At 45.6% G+C, this 12703-nt stretch overlaps 1 protein-coding gene across 1 annotated transcript in view; it reads left to right on the top strand.

The window, feature by feature from the left end:
* The first annotated feature begins 1874 nt into the window (after positions 1-1874).
* aff3 (AF4/FMR2 family, member 3) overlaps positions 1875-12703 on the top strand; it is a 409202-nt gene continuing 398373 nt past the window's right edge. The window contains exon 1 of the mRNA XM_038818559.1: positions 1875-1897. The gene's annotated coding sequence lies outside the window, so the exon portion shown is untranslated. The remainder of the gene's footprint in view (positions 1898-12703) is intronic.

Here is a 12703-nt window from a genome sequence, read left to right on the forward strand (position 1 = left end):
CTAGACCAGCATTTGGTGCTCATCCCTAGTTTACCTTGAGAAGGTGATAGTGAGCTTTTTCACCTCCCTTCTTGAATTGCTACAGTCCATCTGGTGTAGGTACATCCATAGCGAGAGGGACATAGATAAGCTGCAGAGCTGGGCTGAGAGGTGGCAGATGGAGTTTAATGCGGAAAAGTGTGTGGTGGTTCACTTTGGAAGGAGTAACAGGAATGCAGAGTACTGGGCTAATGGCAAGATTCTTGGTAGTGTAGATGAACAGAGAGATCTCGGCATCCAGGTACATAAATCCCTGAAAGTTGCCACCCAGGTTAATAGGGCTGTTAAGAAGGCATATGATGTGCTAGCCTTTATCAGCAGGGGGATTGAGTTTCGGAGCCACAAGGTCATGCTGCAGCTGTACATAACTCTGGTGCGGCCGCACCTGGAGTACTGCGTGCAGTTCTGGTCACCACATTATAGGAAGGATGTGGAAGCTTTGGAAAAGGTTCAGAGGAGATTTACTAGGATGTTGCCTGGTATGGAGGGAAGGTCTTACGAGGAAAGGCTCAGGGACTTGAGGTTGTTTTCGTTAGAGAGGAGAAGGCTGAGAGGTGACTTAATAGAGACATATAAGATAGTCAGAGGGTTAGATAGGGTGGACAGTGAGAGTCTTTTTCCTCGGATGGTGATGACCAACACGAGGGGACATAGCTTTAAATTGAGGGGTGATAGATATAGGACAGATGTCAGAGGCAGTTTCTTTACTCAGAGAGTAGTAGGGGTGTGGAACGCCCTGCCTGCAACAGTAGTAGACTCGCCAACTTTAAGGGCATTTAAGTGGTCACTGGATAGACATATGGATGCAAATGGAATAGTGTAGGTCAGATAGGCTTCAGATGGTTTCACAGGTCGGCGCAACATCGAGGGCCGAAGGGCCCGTACTGCGCTGTAGTGTTCTATGTTCTATGTTCTATGTCCCTGAATAGGTACCTGAATAGATACCCCAATAGGGCTGTGCGAGGCTGGTACATCCCACTCTTTCTCCAGGTTACTCTGATAAGGTTGACGCGTGGTGACTGACGGGCTTGTATTACTTTGTGACACAGCGAGAGGCAAGGGAGGGGAGAGCTGTACCTGAAAGTGTCAGCACATAATTCATCTGTCAGTTATTTTATTTTGGAAGATCTCCTCGTACAAATACATATTTCAAGTTAAAAATATTACTTTTAAATATGTCTAAAAGGTTTGTTTGTTTTAAGGTGAGTCTTGAGACAATGGAAGAAAGATGAATTTAACTACGACACTGGTGATATAAAAACCCCAAATATGGAGCTTTCACATGTACTAATTTATTCTCTTGAATCAATGTGAACTTCAATCCTTCAGGTTAAAATAGTTATAGGAGGTTTTTTAATGAATTCATATGCATTACTTTGATTAATCAACCAGTGTATTCAGCTGTCTACTCTTACAAAACTGTGGAAATATTCATGAGAAAAACAAGAATGGCAAGTGCCGAAATTGTTGCCAGCCTCCTTTTGAGAATGCCTTCACCTCGACGTGTTGAAAATAAAGTTAAGAGGCCCGCTGGTCAGTGTGCCCTGTGAATGTGTGGTGCGAGCTGGCACAGGAGTGTTTGTGCTGTGGAGGAACCGATGCTCCAATAGGGCTGTGCGAGGCTCGTACATCCCGCTCTTTCCCCGGGTTGCTCTGATGAGGTTGGCGCGTGGTGACTGACGGGCTCGGATTACTTTGTGACACAGCGAGGGGCAAGGGCGGGGAGAGCTGGGCTCAGAGCGCGGCTCTATCCCAGGGAGAGAAGAGAGTGAGGGCTCTGAACAAGCTGAGCCAATTCTATCACCATGGACATTTTCGACATAGACATGTTGGATGACTGGGATTTGGAGACGTTTTGGTGAGTCTCTTGAGTGTTTTTTTTAAAGTTTACGTGAAGCTAGCCTTGAAAATTGCATCTGTCTAAACGTTTAAAAAAAAACTATTATTTGAAGTTTCAAATACCGCCGGTTATTGTTTTTTTACAGAAAAAAATTGGGAAATTGGCGAAGATAATCAGATGAAACAGTTGCTTAAATGTTAATTAGTTATAGGCTGATGCCAAAGAATGTTGATATGCAGCATAGTTGCTGATGATTATGCTGCTACTGTTCATTTGCAGAATGAATTCAGAAGGCAATAAACTAATTATATTCCAAAATAATATATTTGCGATCAAATTAGGGTAAATCTATTCGTATCCTACAGAAAAATAAACCCCTTCCTCAAAACAGAAATCTAATCAAACCGTGCAAATAAATTATAAACATCGAATCAATTTCACAATATTGAAGCATATAAATGAAAATAAAATGACTATTTAAATTGAATAAAATATCAAATGTAACTAAACCATGATTGCAAGCCAACTGAAATAACACATATCCATCCCTTGAGCGAATACAAAAAATTGCAATTAAAGTCTAAATATAAACCAAAAATTTCACTTTCTTGCTGCTACCAGAAAATATTTTTGAAAGCAAAAATAGAAGCTAACATAGCTTACCTGTGGCATTGGGAGTTGTCAGTTTGAGAAATACACACTATATATACTGTACCATGTGGCTTACATGGCCTCTGGTGTTGCTTGAGCAAGGTTTCAGTTAGGTCCATATTTAAGCTCCGATTTTAATATTGGGTCAATCTGTGGCTGATAAGTGTCATGATATGCAAACATGCAACAAATGAACATTCAGAATAGGACACAACCAATGGACAGTCAGGACACTCAGAGGTGGCATCACCACAAGGGGGCATGACATAAACACTATAAAAGGGATGAAGCACTCACACCCTGCCTCTTTCCACAGACAGTCATCTAGAGAGTTAGACAGGATTGATCAGCAGCATCACACTCCAGCACGTGGCTTAGAGCAAGCTGGTACAGTTAGACTGAGTTACTACAGTTAGATTAGCAGAGAGTCGAATTCATTTGAGAACTGTGTAAATAATTCAATAAACATGTTGAACTCATTTCAGGGTCTGGAGCATCGTTTAGTTAAGCCTGTGTTATCCAAAGCCGCATAACACAACATGATACCAGGAGACGCTCCAACCACATGACCTAGTGACCTCTCCATGGTCCAAGGTTGGCATTGACCTATTCCACGCGAATGGTCGTGACTATATCTTAATCATCGATTACTTTTCGAACTATCCTGAGGTGCTGAAGCTGCCAGACCTCACCTCACGGACTGTCATCAAAGCGTGTAAAGAGACATTCTCACGGCATGGCATCCCGAACGCCATCATGAGCGACAATGGCCCATGCTTCCACAGTCGGGAATGGTCCACGTTTGCCAAGAGCTACAATTTCAGGCATGTCATCTCTAGTCCGCATTATCCGCAGTCCAATGGCAAAGTTGAAAAAGGGGCGCACATCATTAAGCAGCTCATCAGCAAGGCCTCGGACACTGTTTCCGACATACATCTTGCACTACTTGCGTACCGGGCGACTCTCTTGTCCACTGGCATGTTGCCAGCTCAACTGCTGATGAACGGGGAGCTGCGGATGATGCTTCCAGCCATACACCTGCCCAACCTTGATCATCTCCCGGTGCTGCAGAAGATGCAGCAGCTTCGCGACAGCCAGAAGCAGGGCTATGATGCACATGCCACTGATCTGGACATGCTAACCCCGGCAGATATGGTCAGGATCAAGATACTGGATGGTGGGTGGTCTGCTCTGGCTGCCGTTGTTTGACAGGCCCCACCCAGATCCTATGTCATATGGCTGATGGCTCCATTGTGCGAAGGAATCGAAGGGCATTACGAAAAGTTGCTTGCCCACAACCACTTTCCCCTCCATTTCCACATGTCGAATTGCCGACTCCAGCCACCTCAAACCACAAGGCCACCAGTCGGGCTACGTGTGCCAAATTGATGCTCAGGTGGCATTTGCCGCATCTAACCTGCCCGCCACGGACGAACGACTCATCCAGATTTGTCGTGAGACAGCCAACGATCCTCTGCTCCAACGCGTCATACGCCATCTGATAGACGGATGGATCAAGGGCCAATGCCCTCAATTCTACAACATCAAAGATGACCTGGCGGTGGTAGATGGAATTCTACTAAAGTTGGACAGGATCGTCATTCCGCACAGCATGCGGGAACATCTGCAGATAAGCTGCAGAGCTGGGCTGAGAGGTGGCAGATGGAGTTTAATGTGGAAAAGTGTGAGGTGGTTCACTTTGGAAGGAGTAACAGGAATGCAGAGTACTGGGCTAATGGCAAGATTCTTGGTAGTGTAGATGAACAGAGAGATCTCGGCATCCAGGTACATAAATCCCTGAAAGTTGCCACCCAGGTTAATAGGGCTGTTAAGAAGGCATATGGTGTGCTAGCCTTTATCAGCAGGGGGATTGAGTTTCGGAGCCACGAGGTCATGCTGCAGCTGTACATAACTCTGGTGCGGCCGCACCTGGAGTACTGCGTGCAGTTCTGGTCACCACATTATAGGAAGGATGTGGAAGCTTTGGAAAGGGTTCAGAGGAGATTTACTAGGATGTTGCCTGGTATGGAGGGAAGGTCTTACGAGGAAAGGCTCAGGGACTTGAGGTTGTTTTCATTAGAGAGGAGAAGGCTGAGAGGTGACTTAATAGAGACATAAGATAGTCAGAGGATTAGATAGGGTGGACAGTGAGAGTCTTTTCCTTGGATGGTGATGACCAACACGAGGGGACATAGCTTTAAATTGAGGGGTGGTAGATATAGGACAGATGTCAGAGGCAGTTTCTTTACTCAGAGAGTAGTAGGGGTGTGGAACGCCCTGCCTGCAACAGTAGTAGACTCGCCAACTTTAAGGGCATTTAAGTGGTCACTGGATAGACATATGGATGAAAATGGAATAGTGTAGGTCAGATAGGCTTCAGATGGTTTCACGGGTCGGCGCAACATCGAGGGCCGAAGGGCCCGTACTGCGCTGTAATGTTCTATGTTCTATGTTCTAGGTCATTTTTGGTTCATCTACAAGACGGCTCTCTTCTTCGCTGAAATAGGCGGGCACTACAACTCATTCCATGCTCGCCGCCAGATCGTCATGTCCTGCCTCACCCTCAGGACGGGCCCATCACAGAGTTTGCAGATCTCCCTTTTGTGCTGCCACCCTCTGCGACTGACACAGTCCCGCCCATTACAGACCAGGCGGCCCCTGACCCACCCTTGAGGCGGTCAACCAGAATTTGCCGCCCACCACAGCGACTGAATTTATGAACTGCCTAAATTCATGGACTCTCTGAACTCATGAACTGATTGTTTCGTTACCCTGTTCATTAATTCACTAGTTTGTACATGTTATTATTCTAATTATGCTTTGTGTTACATACTGTCCATCTGCACTAGACACCTTCCTGTGTAAATATGTTAGAAATTATGTATATAGTCCTGTAAATATGCTCACATATGTCCCACTTAGTCAGGAACATTCACATACCACACTATTTATTGCCACCTATACACACATTTTTTTTAAAAAAGGGGGATGTCATAATATACACACAAGTATATGATGGTGCATAGACACACACTGACTGACACACTGAAAGACCAATCAACATACACAACACAGCAGCTAATCACCAGACAGGGCACGGTCACTATAAAGCCAGAGGGCACTAGTTTTCCCCGCTCGTTTGGGATGCAGCCTCTGAGACGGACAGAGCCCGCAGTCAGTAGCACAAACATCTACCATGTGCTAGCAGTATAGGCTGGTAAGGTCCATAGGTCTTCAGTCAACCTAACATAGTGTCAACCCACAGTGCAAGTTTGTTTAACAGCTCATAGTTAAATAAAATAGAGTTGTACTTCTACAAGTGTTGGTAGCCTGTCTCTTCTACTGCTCTGGTAAACGCAGTCATCACAAACCCAACATACCCAACACATCAAGAAGGACAAGGGCAACAGACACATGGGAACACCATCACCTGCAAGCTTTCCTTCAAGTCACACATTATCCTGGCTTAGGCTATATCGCTGGGTCTTCACTATTACTTAATCAAATCCTGGAACTCCTTTCCTAATAGCACAGTGGGTATACTACACTAAATGGACTGCAAGAAGGTGGCACATCATCACCTTTTCAAGGGCAACATGGGAATGGGCAAACGTTTGCTTTCCTTCCTAGGATTTGGTTCCCAACACTAAGCACAGTGCTCCAGAAGGGTTCTAACCATCTAATTAGGGATCCAAGTGCAATTTGAGCACAACTTTTCTACTGATGTATTGTATCCCCTTGAGTTAAAAAGAAAACATACTTGGGTAGAGCTGGGATTTAATTGCAGGATAGGGAGTGTCCTTTCCTGGGGTAATGACAGAGATGAGAGGCTTGAAGGATTAGATATTTGGGGTAAGGTTGGAGGCCATGAGGGTTAGGAGAACAGAGGCTGGGATATCACCTGAAGGGTCAAATCAGATTTGGTTTGTGCTGTCATAGGCCACAGGAAGATCCTGCAGGGCAGTTGGAAGTGTTGCGGAGTTGTCTGATCACGGGGGATGTTGATGAAACAGTTACACTGGATGCAGTAGTTAAATGGAAATGAACATACCTCCTGGATTCCGCAATCCTTGACTGGTGAAAATTCGGTAAAATTGGGACCTACACCTTTATCTTCCCCAGTTGTATTACTCAAATATTCACCAAATGATATTTGCTGAGCCGTGGTGAGATTGTGAAATTGGCTACACATGCATCTGAATGTTTCAAAAACTCTGTAAAGTTGCGACTTTTAATTGTGAGTCACTGTTTTGAGGAATGTAAAGACCATTGTCATTTCAGTTGCATATGAAGTTCACCGTTGTGGCATTAACTTGTTGGAATGGTACCTTGTTAATGCAACATTTGTATTGCTTCCACTGGACAATGTGATAACCTGATTTCCCTTCTACCAAGTTTGATCCATTTATATTGCACCATTGAATCAGCAGTATTAGAACATTAAATGTAATTTATTTATTTTAAAATTCAGCTTGTGCACGATTATGCACATGCAGTTGGCCAAAAGTTGGAAGCACAGCTTAGAAAAATTGTACGTGTAACATTGTATATGATCAGCTTCTACAAAGCAACATTTATGACTTGATAATTTTGACTCCCAACTCCCCACTGTCAGGGAATGTCTCTTTCTGCCTAAGCTCAAATAAAATGCCAGTTCAATGACAAATCGAGCCAGTGACAGCCATTACCTTTACTATTGGCATCTCTTTGATCCCAAAGGAAAAGTAGGAAACAACCTCATGAGATGATGCTGCATACAGTTGGAAGGATATATGTGACCTCACTTGAGGCTGCAATATAAATATGATCAAAACCAAAATCAAAACTACTTCAACAAATTCTGTGGTTTCCTCAGCAATCAACTGATTGTTCTGTAAATGCACAGAGATTGTTGACATTATAAGGCAACTACTATGTAAAGGACTCATTTTTAGGTAAAATAGAGTTGAAAATTGGTTAAAATTGTTCCCATTATTTCCACAGTATTGAATGATCAAGAGTGACAGATCCATTAAAGTGCTTACTCTTGTGATTTATGATGTCATCAGACATCATAAGATATCATACTCAAGGAGATTCATATCTGGTGATCACTTACGAGAATTCATTATTTCTTCTGACCTTGAATGGTCTCCGAATATTACCAGATGAACATTTAATACATTTATATAAAATTCCCTTTCCTGCTATTGCTTGAACCTATTTATTTGAAATGTCAAAATAACTGATAATGGAATTGCAAATTAATGCATTAAACGTTGTAATGTTAATATTCACAATGTAGTTTCAAGTCAAGTGCACTTTTAATCATCTAATATCAAATATATAATAGATTAAACTTGAGATTTTGTGTTCTGATGTCAAACATTTATTATTTTAAAATGATTATCTTTCCATGTAGTAACTTTTTTGACCTATATATTAGAAATTTCATCCAAGTCCTATAAGTACACAAAAAGCCACATTTCCAAAACTCCTGTAATAGCAAGCTTTATAAATAAAATATTTTTAACTACCCGTAGCTGGTTTTATTTAAAAGTTTATTTTTTGTTAAATAAATTTAGGGGACCCAATTGTTATTTTCCAATTGAGGACCAATTTAGCGTGGCCAATCCACCGACCCTGCACATCCTCTTGGGTTGTGGGGGTAAGACCCACGCAACACAGGGAGCACGTGCAAACTCCACATGGACAGTGACCCGGGGCCTGGATCGAACCTGGGTCCTTGGCGCCGTGAGGTAGCAGTGTTAATCACTGCAGCACCGTGCCACCCTAATTTGAAAGTTTATTATTAGACAACAGTAATGAATTAAAGAATATATGGTTTTGAATGTAGTCCACTAATAATTTTGTATTTTGATTATTTAAAAACTTTTTGCACCTCTTATTGAAGAATACATTTTTACAAGCAATACACACAAGCCACAATTCTTCATGTATGAAGCATGTCACTGATCACAGATAGTCTCCTGGGACAATTCCAGTTCCACAGATGCAAACTTTCTGTCAGAGATCATGAATAACCTAAACTGGTTGGGGTCCACTTACAGAGGTAGGAGTTGCTAAAATAGGTAGGTGAAAGAGTGGGCACCTCAAAAGGAGGCAACCTCTGAAATCTTGTTAAAAACTTTCAAATACACAGATGTCATGATGGAGAGGGAACTGTGGCTGCATCTGTAGCCCTATGGTTAGTAAGACAATGGATGGGTGGGGGGTGCAGTGTGGGGGAGGTGGGGATTGGTGCTTAACTTTAGTTTTTTTAAATAGTATTTTATTTCTGTATTTGAAAATGTTTATAACAATAACATAAACAATGACATCAACATGGTAAAATAAACATTCCCCCCCCCCCCAGCCCAATCTTCACACACCTTAACCATACAACAACAATCCGCCCCGTCACCCCCCTCCCGGCCCTTGGAATACTGCATCTGCTGACATTTAAAATTTTCTCCGAGAAAGTTGACTAACGGCTGCCACATTCGGGTGAACCCTAACATCGAACCTCTTAAGGCAAACTTTATTTTCTCGAGACTGAGAAACCCAGCTATGTCACTAACCCAGGTCTCTACACTCGGGGGCTTTGAGTCCCTCCACATTAACAAGATCTGTCTCCGGGCTACCAGGGAGGCAAAGGCCAGGACGTCAGCCCCTTTCGCCCCCTGAACTCCTGGATCTTCCGACACTCCAAAGATCGCTACCCTCCGGACTTGGCACCATCCGTGTTTTTAGCACCGTGGATGTTGCCTTAGCAAAAACCTGCCAAAATCCTCTAAGCTTCGGGCATGCCCAAAACATGTGGATATGATTTGCTGGGCTTCCCGCACACGCGTACCAGTACCACTTCCCGTACCAGCCTCCCCGAACAGGCGCCGTAATGTGGCGACTAGGGGCTTTTCACAGTAACTTCATTGAAGCCTACTCGTGACAATAAGCGATTTTCATTTCATTTCATTTCATTTTTCACCTCGCACACCTATCTACCCTGAAAAACTTGCTCATCCTAGCAACTGTCATGTGTGCCTGGTGAAGTACCTTAAATTGTATCAGGCTAAGCCTGGCGCATGATGAGGTGGTATTAACCTTGCTTAGCGCATCCGCCCATAGACCCGCCTCTATCTCTCCTCCTAGCTCGTCCTCCCACTTGCCCTTAAGCTCCTCCACCGGAGTTTCCTCCGCCTCCGAAAGCTCCTGGTAAATATCCGATACCTTCCCCTTTACCACCCAGGTACTGGAGACAACTCTATCCTGGCGGCAGCAGCGGAAAGGCCGGCACCTGTTTTCTCAGGAAGTCGCGTGCCTGCAAATACCTAAAACCACTCCCTGCTGGCAATTTAAATTTATCCTCCAAAGCTTTCAAGCTGGGAAAGCTCCCATCTATAAATAGTTCCCTCATCCTTCTAATTCTTGCCCTCTGCCAACTCCAAAACCCGCCGTCCAGCCTACCCGGTACAAATCTGTGGTTGTTATAAATTAGGGTCCAAATCAATGCTCCGTCCACTCTTATATCTCCTGCACTGCCCCCAGATCCTCAGAGCCGCCATGACCACCGGGCTTGTGGAGTATCGGGCCAGCGAGAACGGCAGATGTGCCGTTACCAATGCTCCCAGACTGGTGTCTTTACATGCCGACCCCTCCCCCACTACCCACTTCCTAATCATGGCTATATTAACCGCCCAGTAGTAATTGCAGAAGTTCGGCAGCGCCAACCCTCCCTCCCCCCGACTGCGCTCCAGCAACACTTTCTTCACTCGTGGGGTTTTACCCGCCCACACAAAGCCCAAAATAATCTTATTCACCTGCTTGAAAAAGGCCTTTGGGATGAAGATGGGGAGGCACTGAAAGACGAACAAAATCTGGGGAGGACCATCATTTTCACGGTCTGTACCCTCCCTGCCAGTGTTAGCGGGAACATGTCCCATCTCTTAAAGTCCCCTTCCATTTGGTCTACCAACCGGGATAGGTTAACTTGTGTAGTGCCTCCCATTTCCAGGCCACCTGGATTCCCAGATATCAAAAGTTCTTCCCTACCATTCTAAGCGGCAGCTCTCCCAGTCTCTTCTCTTGTCCTCTTGCCTGGATCGCAAACATCTCACTTTTCCCCATGTTCAATTTATACCCCGAAAAATTGCCAAATTCCCCCAAGATTCGCATCACTTCCCCCATCCCCTCCAACAGGTCCGAAATGTACAAGAGCAGGTCATCTGCGTAGAGCGAGACACAGTGCTCCCCCCCCCCCCCCCCCCCCCCCCCCCGAACCAGCCCTTTCCAGTTCCTAGAGACTCTTAACGCCATGACCAATGGCTCTATGGCCAGAGCAAACAGTAACGGGGAGAGGGGGCACCCTTGCCTTGTCCCTCGGTGTAATTCAAAATATCCCGATCTCAGCCGGTTCGTACACACACTCGCTCCTGGTGCCTGATAGTGCAACCGCACCCAGTCAATAAAGCCCTCACCAAACCCAAACCTTCCTAGCACCTCCCACAGGTAATTCCACTCCACCGATCAAAAGCCTTCTCCGCATCCATTGCTACCACCACCTCCACCTCCTCTCCTTCTGAGGGCATCATAATAACATTTAGAAGCCTTCGAACATTGGCCTTGAGTTGCCTGCCCTTAACAAATCGCGTCTGGTCTTCCCCTATCATCCCCGGGACACAGTCCTCTATCCTTGTGGCCAGTATCTTAGCCAGCAGTTTGGCATCCACATTCAGTAGAGAAATCGGGCTGTATGACCCGCATTTCTCCGGATCCTTCTCACATTTCAAGATCAATGAAATCGAGGCCTGCAACATTGTTGGGGGGAGGACTCCCTTCTCTCTTGCTTCGTTAAATGTCCTCACCAGCAATGGGTTCAATATCTCTTAAAACTTCTTATAGAATTCCACTGGGTAGCCGTCAGGCCCCGGGGCCTTACCCGACTGGATGCCCTCCAGCCCCTTGATTATGTCCTCAATCTCAATTGGGGCTCCCAGCCCCTCGACCAGGTCCTCCTCCACCCTCGGGAACCTCAATTGATCCAGAAATTGCCTCATACCCTCCACCCCAGCCGGGGTTCCGACTCATATAATTTACTATAAAAGTCCTTAAACACCTCGTTCACCCCTGCTGGGTCCAGGACAGTATTACCCTCTCTGCTCTTTACTTTACCTATCTTCCTAGCCACCTCTCTTTTCCTGAGCTGATGCACCAACATTCTGCTTGCCTTCTCCCCGTACTCATAGATCGCCTCCCCCCTTGACTTCCTCAACTGTTCCACTACTTTCCCTGTGGTCAACAGCCCAAACTCCGCCTGTAGCCTCCGCCGCTCCCTCAGTAGCCCCGCATCCGGGGCCTCTGAGAATCTCTGTCCACTTGGAGTATCTCCTCCACTAACCTATCCCTCTCAGCCCATTCCACCCTTTCTCTGTGGGTCCGTATCAAGATTAATTCCCCTCTGAGCACTGCCTTCAAAGCTTCCCAGACCGTCGCTGCAGAGACCTCCCGGTATCATTTGTTTCCAGGTAGTTCTGGATGGACTTGTTCACCCGCCACAGACCGCCTCGTCCGCTAGCAACCCCACATCCAGTCTCCACAGAGGACGTTGCCCTCTCTCCACAGTAACCCATAGATCCACCCAGTGCGGGGCATGATCCGACACTGCAATTGCCGAGTACTCAGTATCTACCACCTTTGGTATTAGCGCCCTGCTCAGAACAAAAATGTCGATGCGAGAGTATACTTTGTGGATATGTGAAAAAAAGGAAAACTCCTTTGTCCTCGGCCGTGCAAACCTCCATGGGTCTACTCCCTCCATCTGTTCCATAAAACCCTTCAATTCCTTTGCCGCAGCCGGCCTCCTCCCTGTCCTGGATTTTGACCGGTCCAATTTCGGATCATTGACTGTTGAAGTCGCCTCCCATGATCAGGTTATGTGACTCTAAGTCTGGGATCTTACCTAACATCCACCTCATAAATTCCACGTCGTCCCAATTTGGAGCATATACGTTCATAAGTACCACTCGCAGCTCCTCCAGCTTCCCACTCACCATTATGTACCTACCCACCTTGTCTGACACGATTCTCCCTACCTCGAATGCCACACATTTGCTGATCAAGATCGCTACCCCCCCTGGTCTTTGAGTCCAGTCCTGAGTGGAACACTTGGCTAACCCACCCCTTCCTCAATCTCAC

Source organism: Scyliorhinus canicula, chromosome 14 (genome assembly GCF_902713615.1).
Source record: "Scyliorhinus canicula chromosome 14, sScyCan1.1, whole genome shotgun sequence".
Classification (NCBI taxonomy): domain Eukaryota; kingdom Metazoa; phylum Chordata; class Chondrichthyes; order Carcharhiniformes; family Scyliorhinidae; genus Scyliorhinus; species Scyliorhinus canicula.